We start from the raw sequence: 20,000 nt of genomic DNA, 5'->3' as shown, positions 1-20,000 counted from the left end.
CTTGATTGTCAGTAAACGTCGTTTGCTATTTTTTATCAGTTTCAGGTATAAAGGTCCTTCAAGAGTGCAGAGGCAAGGGGCAGGACAATATGCTAGAGACCGACCATATGTACATATTATCAGCACCCAAACCCCCTCTCCACCCAAATAGAAGGAGGGAGGGCCACCAATGGCTGCAAATGACTCGGCAGGTAGACCTATAAACTCCCCCTAATCCCCATCCATAACTCACATGGAAGGTGAGGTTGCAGACACTAAAAAACTTAGACTGAAGTTAACCGTGAGAATTGTTTTTCATTATATCCATATTTAGATCTTCCCGGATTATACTGTCCGCCACGTAGTGCTAGATCTGCAATAAATTCTATAATTTGCCTTTTCTTGAGCAAGGTTCATTACCACAATATTCTACAAGTTTATTCGACTGTAACCAATTTGTGAAATTATGATCCTTACTATATAGTTGAAATGGACGAACTTCAGAAGTTCGGACTTATTGCAAATGCTTTTACCTTGAGCAGGATGGCATAAGCCCTGTATCATAGTTGACTTATTATTTGTCGTGTTCGTTTCACCATATAGGCCTATATCTGTCTAGGTTTGTTTTATTTTTGGTATATAACTTCTTTAGCCTATTTACGTAAACTTTATTTTCCGCTATTGACTGATTTCAATATTGAGTTCTCCTTGGGATTTTTACAATCATGTTTTCAAACTAAATCTTGAGCTTGGTTTGCAATATTGATAAGGATTATAATGATAAAATTAAAGTCCAGCTTAGTTTTTGTTTAAAATATCATTCATCGAGAGTCGCTATCATTTGAACAGGCGAATGTTCCGGGATTCAGGATTTTCTAATGTGAACAAGATACCTCAAAGCTCTTAATATTGTGATTTGTATGAGGAACATACTTTACCCTGCTAAATATTTTGTTTTCATAATCGAAAATAATTTGTATAGTGTAATAATGCTTCAGTGAATCTTAGATTAAAAGTGATTTTTTTTTTCCATTAGAGGCTATATTTTGATCAAAGTTCTTTTTGATATAACCAGGGAGGACTTGGCTTTTATGATGTATCCGCTAATAAGATCTATGTATTTCTTAGTATTGGCAACCAACCGTAAAATCCTGTCGGAATTTGTCAATTGTTCTGTCAACTTTCATTAATATGATGCGTATTCTGGCTTATATTCTATGTTCAAAGTGTCCTTTGAGTGATACGTATTAATATATTTTGATCTTGATAATTTTGACCTTGATTAAAGTATTTTATAGTTAGAGTAACCAAGGTTCCATCCCCATTAGCCGAATACACATGGTAAAACGCTCAATTTGATGTATTATTTAGATTTTCACGATCATTAACTTTACCAGTTGTTTAAACTAAGTAATTCGTAGATTTATTACAGATTTTGGGATATTCGGGAGTTAATTTTTTATGAAAATACTTTCATTATATATTTAACATTTGCTCAAAGTTATAGATAACTATTTAGGCTTGCAAATGTTTCTTTAGAGAAACGAAAGTAACAGAGATTATATTTTGTTTGACTGCACATTATAGACTCACTCTCTCTCTCTCTCTCTCTCTCTCTCTCTCTCTCTCTCTCTCTCTCATTAGTTGAAATTATTTAATGTGATGACACCTAACCCATGCATTATACAGGAAACCATTCCGTTTTTTCTTTACTTTGATGAGAAAGGAACCATTATTAGAAATTTCCTCCAAACTCCTCCGAAATCTTTAGACATGTTGCGAGAAGTGTTGGTTGTGGGTTAGTGGATCGCCGTTCGTAAATAGTTGGACGTAAGTCAGTGTTTAGAATTTCTGTAAAGAACAGGGTATTCCTTGGTATTGGAGCTTTATAACTTTTGTTTTTACAGTGAGAGAGACTGTCAATTTTGTGGCTTTACAGCTGTATATCCCACGCCCAGCTGTTTATTGTTTCTTGGGTCGAATCACTGATTTGTTTCCTTCTTTTGGCCGTATATAGTTTGTGAAAGTGACTCGCTCTTCTTTTATACACCCCATTTTAAAAACATAATATTTGATGTTTTATCTAGATCATTCTTTTTTTTCTAATAGTTTTGTAGATATAGTAATTGGATTATGTTAATTCTCATAATGTAGATCTAACATTCCATAAAGTTTTTAATATGCTATATATTAAGGATTATATAAAATACTTGGTGAATCCTTAGTAGCTTCGTCTCGAGACATCTTCAAGAGGACTTACTGATTAATAGAGATTTTCACAATATATATAAAGTACAATGAGGGTACTAACATACATGAAAACATTTTTAGCACAAAACATCAGGAAGATATGCCATTTGGATTTTCGAAAACGTCAGTGCCTTTGCAGTCAGAGCTCTTATCAGCCGTTACTATTCCACTGCAAAACATAGGCCTTAGACATGTCTTTCCACTTTCGTTTGTTTATGGTATTTCTATGGCGCTCCACACCCGCAAACTTTCTTAGTTCGTCAATCAGTCGTCTAATCTTTCTTCTAGAACGTAATATTATAGAATTATGTATTATAAAGAAAAACAAATGTGAGATTGATCAACAGTAGCCCAGGAATGTATAAACTGGATGAATTACTTATAAACAATGTATTCAAACAATTGTCATTTTAAAACTCACCGTAATTTTTAAACTAGTAGTATACTAGTTTTTATGTTATTGTATTATTTCCTGTTTACTTCTGTCGTAGAGAGGGCACTTTGATTTTGTTCCTAACATTTTGTATCAATTGTACCTGAAGAGGTATGAAAATGCGAAAGCGCTAGTCCAAATTTTCGTTTTGCTTATCCTTCTTCCAACTTAGTGATTATATATATATATGTTATATATATATATATATATATATATATGTATATATATACATACATATATATATAATATATATATATATATATATGTATTTTATTATTATTATTATTATTATTATTATTAAATGCTAAGTTACAATCCTAGCTAGAAAAGCATGATGCTATAAGCCCAGGGGCCCCAACAGGGAAAATAGCCCAGTGAAGAAAGGAAATTAGGAAAAATAAAATATTCTAAGAATAGTAACAACTCTCTACCGGTAGTATCTCAACGGGTGGCCGGTGCCTTGGCCAACCTACTATCTCCTAGATATATATATATATATATATATAGATATATATATATATAGATATATATATATATATATATATCTATATATCTATATATATTTATTATATATATAGATATATATAATATATATATATATATATATATCTATATATATCTATATCTATATATATATATATATATATATAGATAGATAGATATAGATATATATATATATATATATGTGTGTGTGTGTGTGTGTGTCGTTTACCTTTGAGTGAGAATGGTAATAGGTAAACCGTAAACTTTGAGAGACAAGTTAAATAAATGTTAATGGTATTTAGTACATAATTATTAGTTGTTGCAAAGTACAGACTTAGTTTGAAGGGCTAGTATAGGCACAGTGTGGGGATTCCATATGAATAAAGGCAAGAGGAGAATGCAGAACTGCGGACATGATTGCCAACGCACTTGGAGGATCGATTACCAATGGGAATATCAGTCCCTCCCTCCTCTTTTTCATCTCCCTCCCCCCACTCCTTGAACTCTTCTCTCAATCCATCTGGTGTTCTACCCCTTCTCATTTCAATTCTTACCCGTGTGTTCATTTTTATTATACTCTTTTCATCTGGCTTGCTGAAGAGTTTTTAGTCGGATTGATGAATTCGTTCCTTCTCGAGTCCTCCTTCAGTGGAATCTAGAATGAAGTTTTCTGTTTGATAGTGCAAAGACGTTATAGATGGATGGGACACACACACATAAGGAAAATTTATGAAAAATGATATCGAGGGTTTTATTACCAAAGCCCTAAGAGGTCGCCATCACCACAAAGAATAGTATTAAAATAACACAACGTGAAACAAATAAGCATAATAGGTTATAAAGGCCCAAGGATATCTTAATTTGTAAATAAAAGCCATCTTATCCATGAGTATTATCAAAAACTAATTCCAATATCTATGTAAATACAGTAGTGCCTACAAAAGCACTATTAATATGACAATTAAGCATAACGTTCAGTAAAACTCACACTAATCTGAACCATTTAAAATTAGTTTCTGTAAGTGTACATTAAAAGGAGAGAGAGAGGACTTATGTTTAATTGTGTCTGGTACTATATTGTATAATGCTGGGCGTCTAATACTAAACTGGCGGGAGCCTATTTCAGTTTTCGCCCTTTCTGCATACAGATTTTCGTACTGTCCAGTAGAAACACCGTTAACTATGTGTACTGTTGGAAAATTATATAACCATCCAGGAGTTATTTTTCGTGTTGTTTTAAATAGCAGATTACAGACACCTATACTGTAGTATATTTGTCTTTTATTTTTAACCATTCTAAATTTTAGAGGTAAGGGGATATGTGGTCATTTTTTTTTTACATCACCAACAGCCACTAAGGCGGCACAGAGAGAGAGAGAGAGAGAAGAGAGAGAGAGAGAGAGAGAGAGAGAGAGAGAGAGAGAGAGAGGTGGGGGTAGGGGTTGGAAGTCCTACGTATGTTGGGATCTCTTATCAATTCCCGTTGTTTGGGAGTACTTAAAAAAGATTTTTTCTCATATATCGAATCTTGTTCGGTATTGGTGGCCTTTGATTAGCAAACATGAGGACTTCTTGAGGCGTTGATAATGAAATCCCTGATATTAACTATTTTGTTTTTCTTTTATAAATCTCCCTTATTTGGGTTAGTCGCATTTATAACGGGACTGCATTATCAGGCTCAATACGTGTACTGAAGTGTTTATAACAGATAGAACAGACAGTAGATAATTGGGAACATTAATTGAAATTCAAATCTTAGATAAGGATTTCTGTGATAATCTGGTCAGTACTCTTATCATCTGAAGATTGAGAAGATTTTGTTATTGGATGATTGATTATTATTTTCCATTTAAGCTCGTCTTAAAATTTAAATAATATTTGACTGTTCGTACTTTTTGTTAAGAAAAGGTACAGTTTCAAATCTGGACGATTTACCAGGATCATCTGGTAGAAAGAACATTTTTAAATCTCCTTGATATTTACATCGATTTTACAATGAAACGGATTCCTTGTTACTGGTGTATAAAGTTGCTTATTATTGTATAGTTTGATCCTGATTTGTTTGTGAACTAAAAGGAAATTTTATCACTTCCTTAACAAACCTTTCAGTAATTTATAGCTTTCGTCTTCAATGGCCCTCTCCTCCTCCTCTGCCGAACGTTATATTCACGATTATGTACTAGGAAAAGGTACACTTAAATCTGTGGCGGTGGCGTTCTCTCCTAATCTTTAAAGTATGTAACTCGAAGTATATCTCACTGATATCATAAATTGGATCTCGAAGCCTATCTTACTGATATCAAGAATTTTTGGCTCATTGTTGAGATGATGCCAGTGTATATTGTTTTTTAAATAGTGGGAGTGTGCACTCTGCCGACGGTCTGACACCAGATTTATATATATTTTAAGAATTGAGTAATTTTTTGCTGGGCTAACCAATGTTAAAGAAAAATCCGAAAACATTTTATAGGAAGACCTCCCATCGTTTAATTCAAAATGTGTTTCTATTGAACTTATAGTTGCACAGTTCTTCCATGTGGAAAATAAAGGAAAAATTTGATATTGAAGTGATTGTATCAAAAGCTGTTATTTGGCAGCCTAATTCACCGGATAGACAAGTAAAACCAAAGTTTACTTGGGTAAGACGCACAACAAGCTTTTACGTATTCATCGTTATTAATATATGTATATATTTTTGTCAGCATTAATTTACTGTTGAAACTCATACACACACTATATATATTTATAATATATATATATATATATATATATATATATATATATATATATATATTCATTTATTTATACGTATATGTGTGTGTGTTTGTGTGTGTGTGTATTTATGTGTATGGATATATGTAAGTGTAAGTTTGTTTATATGCAGTCATTTTTGTTATCTTCTAAGCGTAGCTTTTTTTTCAGGTTCTTTTGTCTTCTTTTTGGTAGTTTTTCTTGCACGACTTGAAGGTCAACACATCACGTGGTTGGGAGGGAGGGAGGTAGAGAGGGAGGAGCCAACACACTTCTGCCTCCCTTTGCAACTCTATTTCCCTTCCTCCCTCCAGACGTCGCCAGCAATTCTAGGCACAATTTCATTGATTCCGACAAGCACGCATGCTTTCTTGCAAGTATCTACACTTGTAGGAGAAAATGAAGAATGGTCACGAAAATGAGTTACAAAAACGACTTCATTAGCTAGTAGTCTCTCTCTCTCTCTCTCTCTCTCTCTCTCTCTCTCTCTCTCTCTCTCTCTCTCTCTCTCTCTCTCTCTCTCTCTCTCTCTCATTAGTGTGCTGCTGGTTTTAAAAGTACATTACACGAGAATGAATTATGTGTGGATAGTTATGATGGTCTACGTGCTATAATAGTTTCAAGTCATTCACAGCCTTGGTTTATTGAAATATTGCTGCTCATTCAGGAAATTTACAATTGGTTATATACTAATTGATTTTATTATGAAATGTCACGTATTTTATGTTTTAAGGGTTCGTATGATTAACGATGATTTTATTGTATTTTTTGTGGAAAATTGCTTCATAATTCATTTAGCCTTTTGCCACATTTTGTATTGACTGTTCCATCTTCTACAATTAATAGATTTCGGTTTATTGGTGTTTATACTGTAGGTCTACGTGTAAAGTGTTTCCCAGAAGGAATTCGTGTATGTGCATACTGTTTTGACACCTTCTCCTTTTCAGTTGTAATATATTAAGCGAACGTTATTTGTTTCTAACGTTGATAGTGAATCCAGGACAAAATCCCACAGAACTTAATCCCCCTAACAAAATATCACGGGACAAATCCCACAGAACACAATCCTCAGCATGTTAAAAATGGACAAAATCCCCCAGAACACAAGCCTCACCATGCTAAAAATGGACAAAATCCCACAGAACATAATCCCCACCATGTGAAAAATGGACAAAATTCCATAGAACATAATCCCTACCTTGTGAAAAATGGACATAATCCCACAGAATATAATACCCATGTGAAAAAAATGGACAAAATCCCACAGAACATGATCCCCATGTGAAATATTGACAAAATCCACCGAACATAATCCCCATGTGAAAAATTGACAAAATCCCACAAAACATAATCCCCATGTGAAAAAATTGACAAACTCCCACAGAACACAATCCCCATGTGAAAAAAATTTACAAAATCCCACAGAACATAATCCCCATGTGAAAAAACTAACATAATCCCATAGAACATAATCCCCATGTGAAAAAATTGACAAAATCCCACAGAACATAATCTCCATGTGAAAAATTGACAAAATCCCACAAAACTTAATCCCCACGTGAAAAAATTTACAAAATCCCACAGAACATAATCCCCATGTGAAAAATTGACCAAATCCCACAGAAAATAATCCCATGTGAAAAATTGACAAAATCACACAGAACATTATCCCCATGCGAACAAATAGACAAAATCCCACAGAACATAATCCCCCTGTGAAGAATTTACAAAATCACACCGAACATAATCCCTATGTGAAAAACTTTACAAAATCCCACAGAACATAATCCCCATGAGAAAATTGACATAATCCCACAGAACATAATCCCCATGTGAAAAAATTTACAAAATCCCACAGAACATAATCCCCATGTGAAAAAAATTGACAATCCTACAGAACATAATGCCCATGTGAATAATTGACAAAATCCCCATGTGAAAAAATTGACAAAATCCCACAGAACATGATCCCTACGTGAAAAGTTGACAAAAAAAAACCACAGAACATAATCCCCACGTGAAAAGATTGACAAAATCCCTCGGAACATAATCCCCATGTGAAAAATTGACAAAATTCCACAGAACATAATCCGCATGTGAAAAAATTGACAAAATCCCACAGAACATAATCCGCATGTGAAAAAATTGACAAAATTCCACAGAACATAATCCCCATGTGAAAAATTTACATAATCCCACAGAACATAATTCCCACGTGAAAAAATTTACAAAATCCCACAGAACATAATCCCCATGTGAAAAATTGACAAAATCTTACAGAACATAATCCCCATGTGAAAAAATTGACAAAATCCCAGTCAACATATTCCCCATGTGAGAATTTGACAAAATCCCACAGAACATAATCCACTTGCGAAAAAATTGACAAAATCCCACAGAACATAATTCCCATGTGAAAAAATTGATAAAATCCCACAGAACATAATCCCCATGTGAAAAATTTACAAAATCCTTTAGAACATAATCTCCATGTGAAAAAATTGACAAAATCCCACAGAACATAATCTCCATGTGAACAAATTGACAAAATCCCACAGAACATAATCCCCATGTGAACAAATTGTCAAAATCCCACAGAACATAATCCCCATGTGAAAAAATTGACAAAATCCCACAGTAGGCTGCAATAATGTAAACAAGATTATATATATATATATATATATATATATATATATATATATATATATATATATATATATATATATATATATATATATATATGACATAGCCTAATTGTACATATTAATGAGGTACTTCATGTTATTATGCATATGTACAACATTAACTGTTTCAGCATACATTAAAAAAACCTTTATGCCAATTACATGTTATATTCCAGTTATTTTATCCATATTTGACAACTGCAAGATCAATTTTTTTTTCGCTTTTATCTACTCTGTTCATGAGCTTACACTACACAAATCTGAAATATCGTGCACAACATCCGTTGGCGACCCTTGAACAGAACGAATAGTTCACCTTTGTGGTAGTGCAAGCGCATGAACAGTGAACAAAAGCAATAAATGAAACAATTAAACCTGTTGTTGTCAAATATGGATAAAATAACTCGAATAAATCAATAAATGACAGAAAAACTATTTTAATATTTACTGAAAAAGAAAATTTAGTGCATATCCACATCACATGAAGTGGTTCATTGATATGTACTATTAGGTCATGAACAAAAACTCCAAAACTATAATATTTTTTCTTAATCGTAGTGTACAGTGAGATTTTATCCACTTTTCACCGTAGTGTACAGTGAGATTTTATCCACTTTTCACATTGTGGTGTTATGTCCTGTGGGATTTTGTCCGTGGGGATTATGTCTAATGGGAGAACTGTCCGGCCACCTTGAAAATTAGAGCGTGTTTGACAGTGTTTGTCAAGACCTGGCCTTCAGTTTGCGTCGTACGACTTCGGGAATGGCTGGTATTCTGAAACAGCTAGCGACAGCTGTATCTAACAACGAAACATTGTTTTTCTTTTTCAAACACTATTTTATGTGTGTTGGTCGAAGTTACATTCAGTAGCTCAGATTTGATCTTGCGATGATTGCCAGTGTTAGGTTTATTGATTTGTTTGTCGTGAACTTTTTATTTCCTGGTCTATATATTTCATGCGGAGAGTGACTCGGGTTTATTTGAAGATGAGAAAGCTTCATCAACATGTTTTGCTTGTTGTGTGCTGTTTTACCATGAATTTGATTTAATTTTAGTAAAAAGTGAAGGTGCCAGTACTTAGGATGTAGTTGAAGGGAAAAACAGCGTAAAAGGACATTTCAATCTCGAAAATATTAACCAATTTGCTTTTTCCTTTCTTAGTTAACTCTTTGAAGTCTTGTTTCTATAAGCTATCTTTTTTTCAACCAGTTAAAGTAACCTGCAGCTCTATGAGTTGCATTGTTGCACAGAGTCCGAGTTCGTCACAAAGATCAGGTACACTTTAAAAAAATAACTATAGCTCACAACAGTTTGCTAGTAGTCTTTCCTAGTTACTTGATTTAGCTGATAAAGATTCATTGCGCCTGTCGAAATTCCCTCCCCCCCTCCCTTACAGGGTAAAATCCCGTTCCGTGGTGTGAACAATTCTGGTGATTGTCATTGAGTTTCGTGTAATTCTTTCGTTTTACTTTTAGGTTGGCGTTGGCTGTGAGTGATCTCCCCCAGACCCATACCAAACTAATGTTCCAGTGCTCAATCCTGTTTGATAGTGCGTTGTAAGGTTACTCTGGAAGATTATAAGGCTAAGGCTCATTTATCAGTTGTACAGGTATAATTTTGCCTATAAATTTTTAGTTAAAAACACCAGGAGTTAGAAATTTATGACGCTAGTAATGTTAAGACTTGGAGCTTAATGTGAATTTCGTTTTTCCGCCTTCAAAACTTGAAGCAACAGTTGAAGCACTTCACCAGTGTTGTAGTGCTGAATATGGAGTTACGTTTTTATATATATATATATATATATATATATATATATATATATATATATATATATATATATATATATATAATTGAAGTGATTTGTGAGTGTTGTTTTCTATTGCGCAAGTTCGTGGGAGTTTTTATTTATTAACAATGTTGTATATTATATTCAATGCCAGATTGGATTCTTAAAGAGATAAAAATTCGTGATTAATAAATATCTGAAGCATGCGATCTTTTGGGTAATTAGATTTCCTTATACAATTATTTTCAGAAAACATAATTGTTCATTTCCTACGAGGCATCAAAGTAAAACGAAATATCTGACAGTCAATTGTTTGTTTATAACATGACGGGATAGATTCTAAACAGCTCCATGTTTTTAGGTCTGGCCTCTCCATCAGTAAGGACTCAACGGTGAAACTTTGTTTGGTGCTTCTTGATATCGATTATGGACGCTCAGTGTAAATTAGTAATAAAGGCCCGTGCGATCGAACCTTTAAAAGTCATGCTAGCTTGCGATATCAAATGTAATATTTAAAGAATTAATTCCGTGCTTTTGTCTATTCGCGCGTGCTGAGCGTCTGTTACTTCAGACAGAATGGAAACCACAGGGCTTTGAAGGTGGTGCTTGAAGTACAGGCGTTAAATAATGTGTGTTGCGTGCGTCAGCGATACGAATGGCATTTTCTTGCACACAACTGTTTGTATATACGTGTGTATATGTGTATGAATTATTAATGCTTATATTGAGGAGGATCGTTAAGTCTACGTGTTTTTTTATGGAGCAAAACGTTCGGGTGCTGCGTGTGGTCGACCCTGTTCGTGTAAGCCTGGGCGGGTCTCTCATTGCAGAGTCTTTTAATGGTACCCTGTTATAAATCAAAGTCGATTTTAAATATTACTGGGGAGAGAATATTGGATTGTAGAAGTACATGGTTTATTGAAGAACTAGGGCTTAGTTTTCTCTTATGAACATTGTGCTCTTAGATTTAGAAACTGGACCGGCATAGTTACCGTTGCGTATTCTTTATTCTACACATTTTTGCAAGATTCGGAAATTACACTGGATTTCTCATTTCATTATGAATATAAAGTTTCGTTTCGCAATCTTTGGTTTGATCAATATACAAGTCATTATCATTTACAAATCCAATAACCTATTAGGTTGCCTTCTTCACCTGAAGTTGGGTGAAAATTAAACAAGGCATAAATTGAGGTCGATGGTAATAACTATATATCTTCATCAACATCTATTTAATCTTTATATATTTTTTATCAGTTCATAGCTATATAAAAATACATAATGCAGGCACAATGTATGTAGCTCCGAATGCAATAGCTGCATGATAAAAGTAACAATGTCTACTCTGGGAGCAATGATAATGCTATCTATGCTTTTGATAATAGTCTAATTATGATAGGGATGTGGTATACAAAAGGGATGCAGCCTTTACTAGCGATGGATTTAAATACAACTCGCATTATTGAAGTTGTAGCCGTACTAATAACAAAAAGTACAGAATAAGTATAAGAACTAGAGATAATGATTATATTAACCATATTAATGATAATGCTTATGGCAGTTGTAGTCTCAAGACCTTTTAATCTTCAATGAAATGTACACACTGTCAAGTTTCAAGGCTTCCCTCAACTTCCTAGTTTTAGGTGGCACGAAAATGTCATGGAAAAGGTTACTGCATTGGTGATAGATTTTTGTGGAAGTAGCCAGTGTGCTACCTTGAACTGCAGCCATTTAAAATTCTTAACGTGCAACGACATTGTGTAACTTACTTAAGATGCTCAAATTAAAGTGTAAATGAAAGCAGAAACTTCTCTGTTTCCTTGAAATCCAATCTTTAAAGTTTGGTTGAGAAGTGTCCTAAGATAATGACGTATTATTTAGTAGATCTTGTATCCGTGCAGCAGTGATTACAAATCCATATGTCTGTACCACCCATGTGTCAAACGAGCGTATATAGTAACGGCATTTCTCTTTTTTGTATATATTATCCTTTGTATCTTTGCTCTCCCCTCGCACTGACAGCAACTTGTTTTGACTTGTCTGCATACTCCATTGTTAACTGTTAACAGAACCGGTTGCCAATTGACAAGAAATAGCATGTCTGTATTTTGTGACCTTCTTACCAGGACCTTGTGTGTATATATACTCAATGTGTCGTAATAAAGTTACTCAGTTCCTTTCATCTTGCCTTTGAGTCACAACCTACTCTTGGCTCGTCACATTGGTGACCTCGGAAGTCGACTCGCTCCTCCCCCTTTCCCCTCATCACTGTTACTATGACGGACTCCACGGAAATTGGCGCCGCCCCATTGAAAGTTTCGTCGTTTGCCAGCGGAGAGGCGTTTTCTTGGTTTCAGCCCGCAGAAGTCCAGTTCCGCATCAAGGGCGTGACTCACTCAACCACCAAAGCAGATTATGTTCTCGCGCTGATACCCGAGGACACCTTCCCGGAAATCTACGACTGGCTTTGTGAACAAGTAGACACCCCAATAGCGTATGACGCCCTCAAAACATACCTTCTGCAGCAGTACTCTCCGTCGCCAGCCGCCCGTATAGCAAAGCTTTTTCAGCTCTCTCAACAACCGTTGGGGGACCAAAGAGCTTTGCTCGCCCACAGGGAAATGACCGGTATTGCTCGCCTGCAACCTGCCGCAGACGGCTCTCGTGAGGTGAGCCTACTTTGTGCCCTTTGGGTACGCCGTTTACCCGAACCTGTACGTGCTGCCATACCCGATAGTTTGCCAACGGCAAATTTAATTGGAAGTTTCTCGTTGCTGACGTCACATAGCCAATCCTCGGTGCGGATTTCCTCTCTCATTTCCACCTTCTGGTCGATGTCGCCCACTGACGATTGGTCAACGCAGACTCGTACTTGTTAACACCTCTTCAACCCGCCCCCTCCAACCTCACTCTCCACATCAGCGCACCCACGGATGCCTACGCCCACCTCCTCACGTCATACCTGGAAATTTTCTGTCTAGAACTTCGCCAAACGCCCACGGCTCCTGCCAAACACGGTATATACCACCATATCAAGACGACGGGACCCCCAGTCTTCGCCAAATTTAGACATCTGGCACCGGATCGACTGGCAGCCGCCAAACAGACATTGGCTGAAATTGAAGAAATGGGCCTTTGCCAAAAGGCCTCCAGCCCATGGTTGTCACCGTTACACATCGACCTTAAGAAAGATGGCTCCCTCTGTTCATGTGGGGATTACAGGCACCTGAACATGCAAACAGAACCGGATCACTACCCCCTCCCAAACATTGCTGACGTGACCTCCTACCTGCACAAAGTGAAGGTTTTCTACACGCTCGACCTCTTGCAGGGGTATTATCAGGTGCCTATGAACCCAATAGACATCACCAAGATCGCCATCACCACTCCTTTCGGTACATACACCTTCAATTACTCCTGTTTCGGCCTTTGTAATGCTTGGGCCACTTTTCAACGTCCCATGTATGGCATCTTAGGGGATCTCCCCTTCTGTGTATGTTATGTGGACAACATACTTGTGTTCTCTTCCTCAAAAGAGGAACACCTCCGTCACCTGCACATCATGCTCGACCGCCTGCAACAAAACAGCCTTGTAGTCCGGTACGACAAGTGTACCTTTGGCGCCAACTATGTGTCGTTCTTAGGGCACCGCATCACCGTTTTCTGCCAGCCATTGCTGTCACTCTTGCTCCCCTCTACGCTTCCCTCAAGGGCAAACCAAAAGACATGAAGTTGGGCCCCCTTCAAGAAGCGGCCTTTGGCAACGCAAAGAATGCCCTATCAACCGCTGCTGCTCTCACTTTTCCCGTCCCACATGCCCCTCTCCTTCTCTCCACCGATGCCAGCGACGTTGCTATTAGTGCAGTACTTGCCATTTATTTAAATCACCACTACACTTGCACCTGCACTTACAACTAACAACTGGTGGGCACTAGCCGTTTTCCCGAGGAAATCATTCATCTTCCCGCCTTTCTCTTATAACATTAAGTATAAGGTAGTCACATCTACCTATTCTCTAACACTGCCAATCCTCAAGACTGAGCTTTTAATCCCGCAGCCACTTGCCATTCGGGAACCGCTTTGGCCCCAGCAATGAGGAATCATATAAATACATGAATAATACAGCATCCGCCTGACGGATCTCACCTGACCTATTTAACCTCTGATTGTTTTTAGGTTCACTCAGCAACGTTATACGTATTGCCACACTCAGCAAAATTACCATAACATTTTACGTATCCATTAAGCATCAACATAAGAACACATTGTTATCATCAAGTTTATTTAAAATACGTCAAAAGAAGAAATGAGGTCTGTTCAAACAACAACAGCAAAGGAAAAAAAAAATCTACTCATCAACTCGAGGAATGTCACGTATGCAGGGGTAAGGAGGAACACTTGAAAACTACATCTTCAGGCACCGCATGTATGTGTGCCTAATGATGTTCAGACATTGCGCCATTAATAATGCTTTGTATCACAACTGTGTTAGATTTAACCATCTTTACTCGGTACAGACCCAAATGTGCTGGCTCTAGTTTGTGTTTCCTAGGTTGTAATCGTTTCAAATACACACGATCGCCCATAGATACTTTTAGCGGTGCGGTTTTGAACCGACCATCATACTTTCAGCTGTGTTTTCCAATAGCTCTTTTCAAAAACCTTTTAGTGGTGTTCATTACTCTCCTCAATAATTTGATAAATATACACGGTATTATTCAGTTGAATAATTTGGCAATTGTTGCGAATTAATGAGGACCGTATATGGTAACACAGGATCCTGTCCATACACTAAAAAAAGGCGTGTCCCTGAGCGAAGCATTATATGCAATTTTCGATGCTAGCTAAGCTGTAGGAAGCATGGCGTGCCAATGAGGGGGTCATCAGCCACTAAGTAACGTAAAATTCGTACTACTTCCCTATTATATGATTCCACTAAGCCATTTGCTGAAGGCCTATATGCAGTCACTGAAAAGTGTTAAATTTTCATAAAGTCCGTGACCGATTTCACCACCTTATTTATCACATATCAAAATTTTAGGGGGAAACCAAACCTAGCATTGAAAGAGCACAGAGCCTGGGCTAATGAATTTGCCGATTTATCCAACATTGCGTAAGTATAAGTATACCGAGTAAATGCATCCACAAATACACATATATACTTATGTTGTGTTAAACCAGTAGGAAATGGTCCTACCACATCCATATGCACTCTATAAAATTTAATAGGAATCACAGGCCACTTTCTGGCTTCCGGTACAGTGTTTTTATGTTCTTTGAAACAGTTACAAGCATGACAACCTTTTATATAATTCTCTATAGATTTTTTCATTCCTAACCAAAAGAAGGATTCAGGTGCTCTCCTTAATGTTCTATTAATCCCTAAATGCCCTGCATACGAACTTGCATGTACAATGTGGGTGGCTCGATTAATTAAAGAAGGAGGAAGAACTACCCGTGTACAAAATTCCCCTCCCCTCTTCTCGTAAGCACAATATAAGATATCATTTTCTATAAAAAAAATTCTCATGAGGCACATTCAGAAATGACGGATAACTCTCCGATTCCCCTTTAATCACTGCTCGCACTCTTTCCATTCATTCCTGTTTTTTTCTGTCCCTCTCGGGCTTCTTTTATGTCCCAACCTCCGAAGTCAATCAAACCTGCATCAACAGGGCATTCATTCTGGACACCCCTGGTCATGTCTTTGGCCACCCACATATATTCACCTTTGCCACTCAATCTCTCTCTCTCTCTCTCTCTCTCCTCTCGATCTCTCTCTCATCCTGTCTTCTGATTGCTCATCGCGAGAACTCACATCCCGTTCTCTATTTTCTCTATTTTGATTGGGTCTTCAATATTTTGGTTACGTTCTTCGTTCCTCTTTTGTGCCCTAGTTGTTACTTCTATTACTGCACCTCTAAAGAGATCATCAGCTACCCCTTAGCTTTACCTTCTATGTGGTGAAAACCCTTTATATTAAACTCTAACAATCTCTCAATCCATCTCGCTTGTCGAGAGGTCAAATCATTTTTATAGTACAAATCACTTTGCAACTCAATCGACACCTAATAAAAAAAACCGATGCCTCTCTAGAACCCAATCAATAGCCAAAGCCTCTCGATCAAATGTACTATAATTTCTATTTTTTGTCCCTTTTAATGCCCGGGAAGCAAAGCAAATGGGCCGCTCTCTGCCTTTATCATCTCGTTGAGAAACTACGCCACCAATAGTTACGGTACTCGCATCTGTTGTCACTAAAATTGGGCGATCAAATCTAGGATATGCGAGTAATTCATTGCTAGTTAAGGCAGTCTTTAAATGGTTAAAGGCCTTTTCTTCTTCCATTTCCCAATTAATTACTTTTTGTTTCTTCAAAGCATCTAAGGGTCTCACTATCTCTCCAAAACCTCTTATGAATTTACGGTAATACCCAGCGAGTCCAAGGAACCCAGCTACTTCCTTAGGGGTACGGGGCCTGGGGAAATCTCTAATAGCCGCTACTTTACTGGGGCAGGGTTGGATACCCTCTGGGGTTATTATGTGACCTAAAAATTTGACCTGTTTACAGAAAAATTTTCACTTTGAGAAATTTATTTTCATATCATTACGTCGCAATCTTTCGAAAACTTTACAGATATTATTGATATGTTCTTCGGTCGTTTTCCCTGTAATTATGATATCATCTAAATAAACAAGAACATTATGGCCAAATAAGGGAGACAAAACTGCCTTAATTACTCTAGAGAAATAACTTGGAGCATTATCAACACCGAAAGGAAAATTAAACTGAAATAGTTGATCATTAGCTATAAATACCGTTTTACATTTACTGTCTTCCTGAATGGGTATTTGATAGTATCCAGATTTTAAATCAACAGTTGTAAAATATTTACTATTCCGTACTTTCACAAGTAATTCTTCGATCGAGGGCAATAGAAATGCATTATTCTTAGTGATTGCATTCCACTTCCTATAATCAACAAACAATCTTACCAAGCCATCCTTTTTTCTAATAGCTACAATTGGAGAAGCCTAAGGGGATTCACTCTCCTCGATTATCCCTTGTTCCAGACATTAACGTATAAAAAATTTATGGCTCATTTGAATATGAAAAACACGTCTAAATGTGCAAAATTCATTATTAATCGAATGCCAAGTCACAAACATACCAATTAGCTACGATGGTGAAGATGGGTGTTTTCTATTCTAATTAAAGAAAACATGAATTCAAAAGGTATAAGTACAGATGAATTGTGATTGACTTTTATCTTTCTTCGTGGCCAAGTGGTATGTCAATGTTCATACAAGTTTCCTGGACCAGGGCTTGACTCTCAGCCAGTCAGAAGCTGTTGTCTTTGTGTGATTTGGCCTTGGGCTCTGATCCCGAGGTCGTTTAGAAAATCCAGACATTAATGTATCAAAAATATATGGCTTATTTGACTATGAAAATCATGTCTAAATGGCAAAACTTATCAATAACCAAATGCCAAGTCACAAACATACCAATTAGCCATGATAGCGAAGATGGGTTGATTTCAATTCTAAGTACATAAAACCTGAATTCGACCAGTATAAGTACAGAAGAATTGTCATTGACTTTTATCTTTCTTCATGGCCATTTGGTATGTCAATGTTCATACAAGTTTCCTGGACCAGGGTTCGACTCCCAGCCGGTCAGAAGTTGTTATCTTTGTGTGATTTCGCCTGGGGCTCTGATCCTGAGGTCGTTGAGACATTAATGTATCAAAAATATATGGCTTATTTGATTATACACACACACACACACACACACACACACATATATATATATATATATATATATATATATATATATATATATATATATATATATATATATATATATATATATATATATATATATAGTGAACTTTCCCATTTGAATTGATCACAAGTGTATAATGGAGCAGAGCATGTTGGTCTCTTGAATGAAAATCTGGTCAACATAATTGATAGGCATATACCTTCTTGTGTGTTAAAATACCAAGTGAAGGAAAAACCCTTTGTCAATTAGGATTTCAGTCGGTTCTAATTTGGAGAAACAGGAGGGTTATCATTTTTGGGAAGGTAACAGATCTGATGTGGCTTGGAATAACTAGATTAGGTAAGAGCTGTCGCTCAGAGAGTTTATGCTTCAACTTAGAAGGAATGCAATTTGACACTAAAACAAATCCATTTGAGTACAACTCATGAGCATAAATAGTCTAAAATCTGCACTGTCTGGTGTAGACTTAATAGTTCCTCTTCTGTTTAAACTAGATTGATCTGATACTCTCTGTATAACGAAAAGGCAGCCCTTTTGACTGATGTACTGGTTTTGTTTTACAGTAAGCTAAGTAATGTTACACTCGATCTTCCCCATTCTTGCTTTCCTATGTCTAAACTAACTAGTTTAGCTTTTTGGTCCTGGGAAATTAAAATATTCTTGATGGACTTTGGTTTTTTTTTTTCCTTATAAAGTCAGCTGACTTCTTAGCTCCCAAGTTTCTTTTTCCGCCAGTTTGCACTTGTTGGTAATGTTAGGTCATTAGGTAAATGTGCTTAGAGTGTGTGATGCCCTTCTTACAATTTCCAGTGCTGTACAGAAATTCCTTGATTGTGATCAAGAAGTTTGTATGATTGGCCTTGGTTTTAGTGCTGGTTTTGACCGTGTTGATCACGAGACCCTTGTTTTCCAACGTAAACAGATGGGAATAGGTGGGTCTTTTCTTAGAAGATATAAGTATTACCCACCGGTTGCCGAGCAGAGGAGCGACCAAACCAATAATTGTAAGGTTTGTAAGGCGCGAAGACAAGCTTTTACTTATGAAAAACAACATATTCATATCCACTTTAGCTGCTAACTCATTTCTTACACCCGTTCTCACCCTCACCACTTCGTTCCTAACCCTATCTACTCAAGATACACCTTAGACACGTCATCTCAAACACATTCAATTTCTGTCCTTCCGTCACTTTCATTCCCCACAACTCCGATCCATACATCACAGTTGGTACAATCACTTTCTCATATAGAACTCTCTTTACATTCATGCCCAACCCTCTATTTTTTACTACTCCCTTAACTGCCCCCAACACTTTGCCACTTTCATTCACTCTCTGACGTACATCTGCTTCCACTCCACCATTTTCTGCAACAACAGACCCCAAGTACTTAAACTGATCCACCTCCTCAAGTAACTCTCCATTCAATATGACATTCAACCTTGCACCACCTTCCCTTCTCGTACATCTCATAACCCTACTCTTACCCACATTAACTCTCAACTTCCTTCTCTCACACACCATTCCATATTCTGTCACTAGTCGGTCCAGCTTCTCTTCTGTGTCTGCAACCAGTACAGTATCATCCGCAAACAATAACGGATTTACCTTCCATTCATGGTCATTCTCGTCTACCAGTTTTAATCCTCGTCCAAGCACTCGAGCATTCACCTCTCTCACCACTACATTAACATACAAGTTAAACAACCACGGCGACATCACACATCCCTGTCTCAGCTCCACTCTCACCGGAAACCAATCAATCACTTCATTTCCTATTCTAACCCATGCTTTACTACCTTTGTAGAAACTTTTCACTGCTTGCAACAACCTTCCACCAACTCCATAT

The 20,000-nt window shown here is 36.8% G+C and overlaps 1 protein-coding gene across 4 annotated transcripts in view; it reads left to right on the top strand.

Annotated features, from left to right (window-relative positions):
• The window catches only part of LOC137643958 (neuronal calcium sensor 2), a 736,704-nt gene that overhangs the window by 481,392 nt on the left and 235,312 nt on the right, over positions 1 to 20,000 (top strand). The window contains exon 1 of one of the 4 annotated variants that reach the window (XM_068376761.1): positions 5,506 to 5,784. The exons of the other annotated variants lie outside the window; for them this stretch is intronic. The gene's annotated coding sequence lies outside the window, so the exon portion shown is untranslated. Of the gene's footprint in view, positions 1 to 5,505; positions 5,785 to 20,000 lie in introns of those variants that run through there. 4 annotated transcript variants of the gene reach the window in all.

This window comes from Palaemon carinicauda, chromosome 7, assembly GCF_036898095.1.
Source record: "Palaemon carinicauda isolate YSFRI2023 chromosome 7, ASM3689809v2, whole genome shotgun sequence".
Classification (NCBI taxonomy): domain Eukaryota; kingdom Metazoa; phylum Arthropoda; class Malacostraca; order Decapoda; family Palaemonidae; genus Palaemon; species Palaemon carinicauda.
Note: the sequence above shows the minus strand (reverse complement) of the source record. Positions and strands in the feature narration are given on the sequence as shown.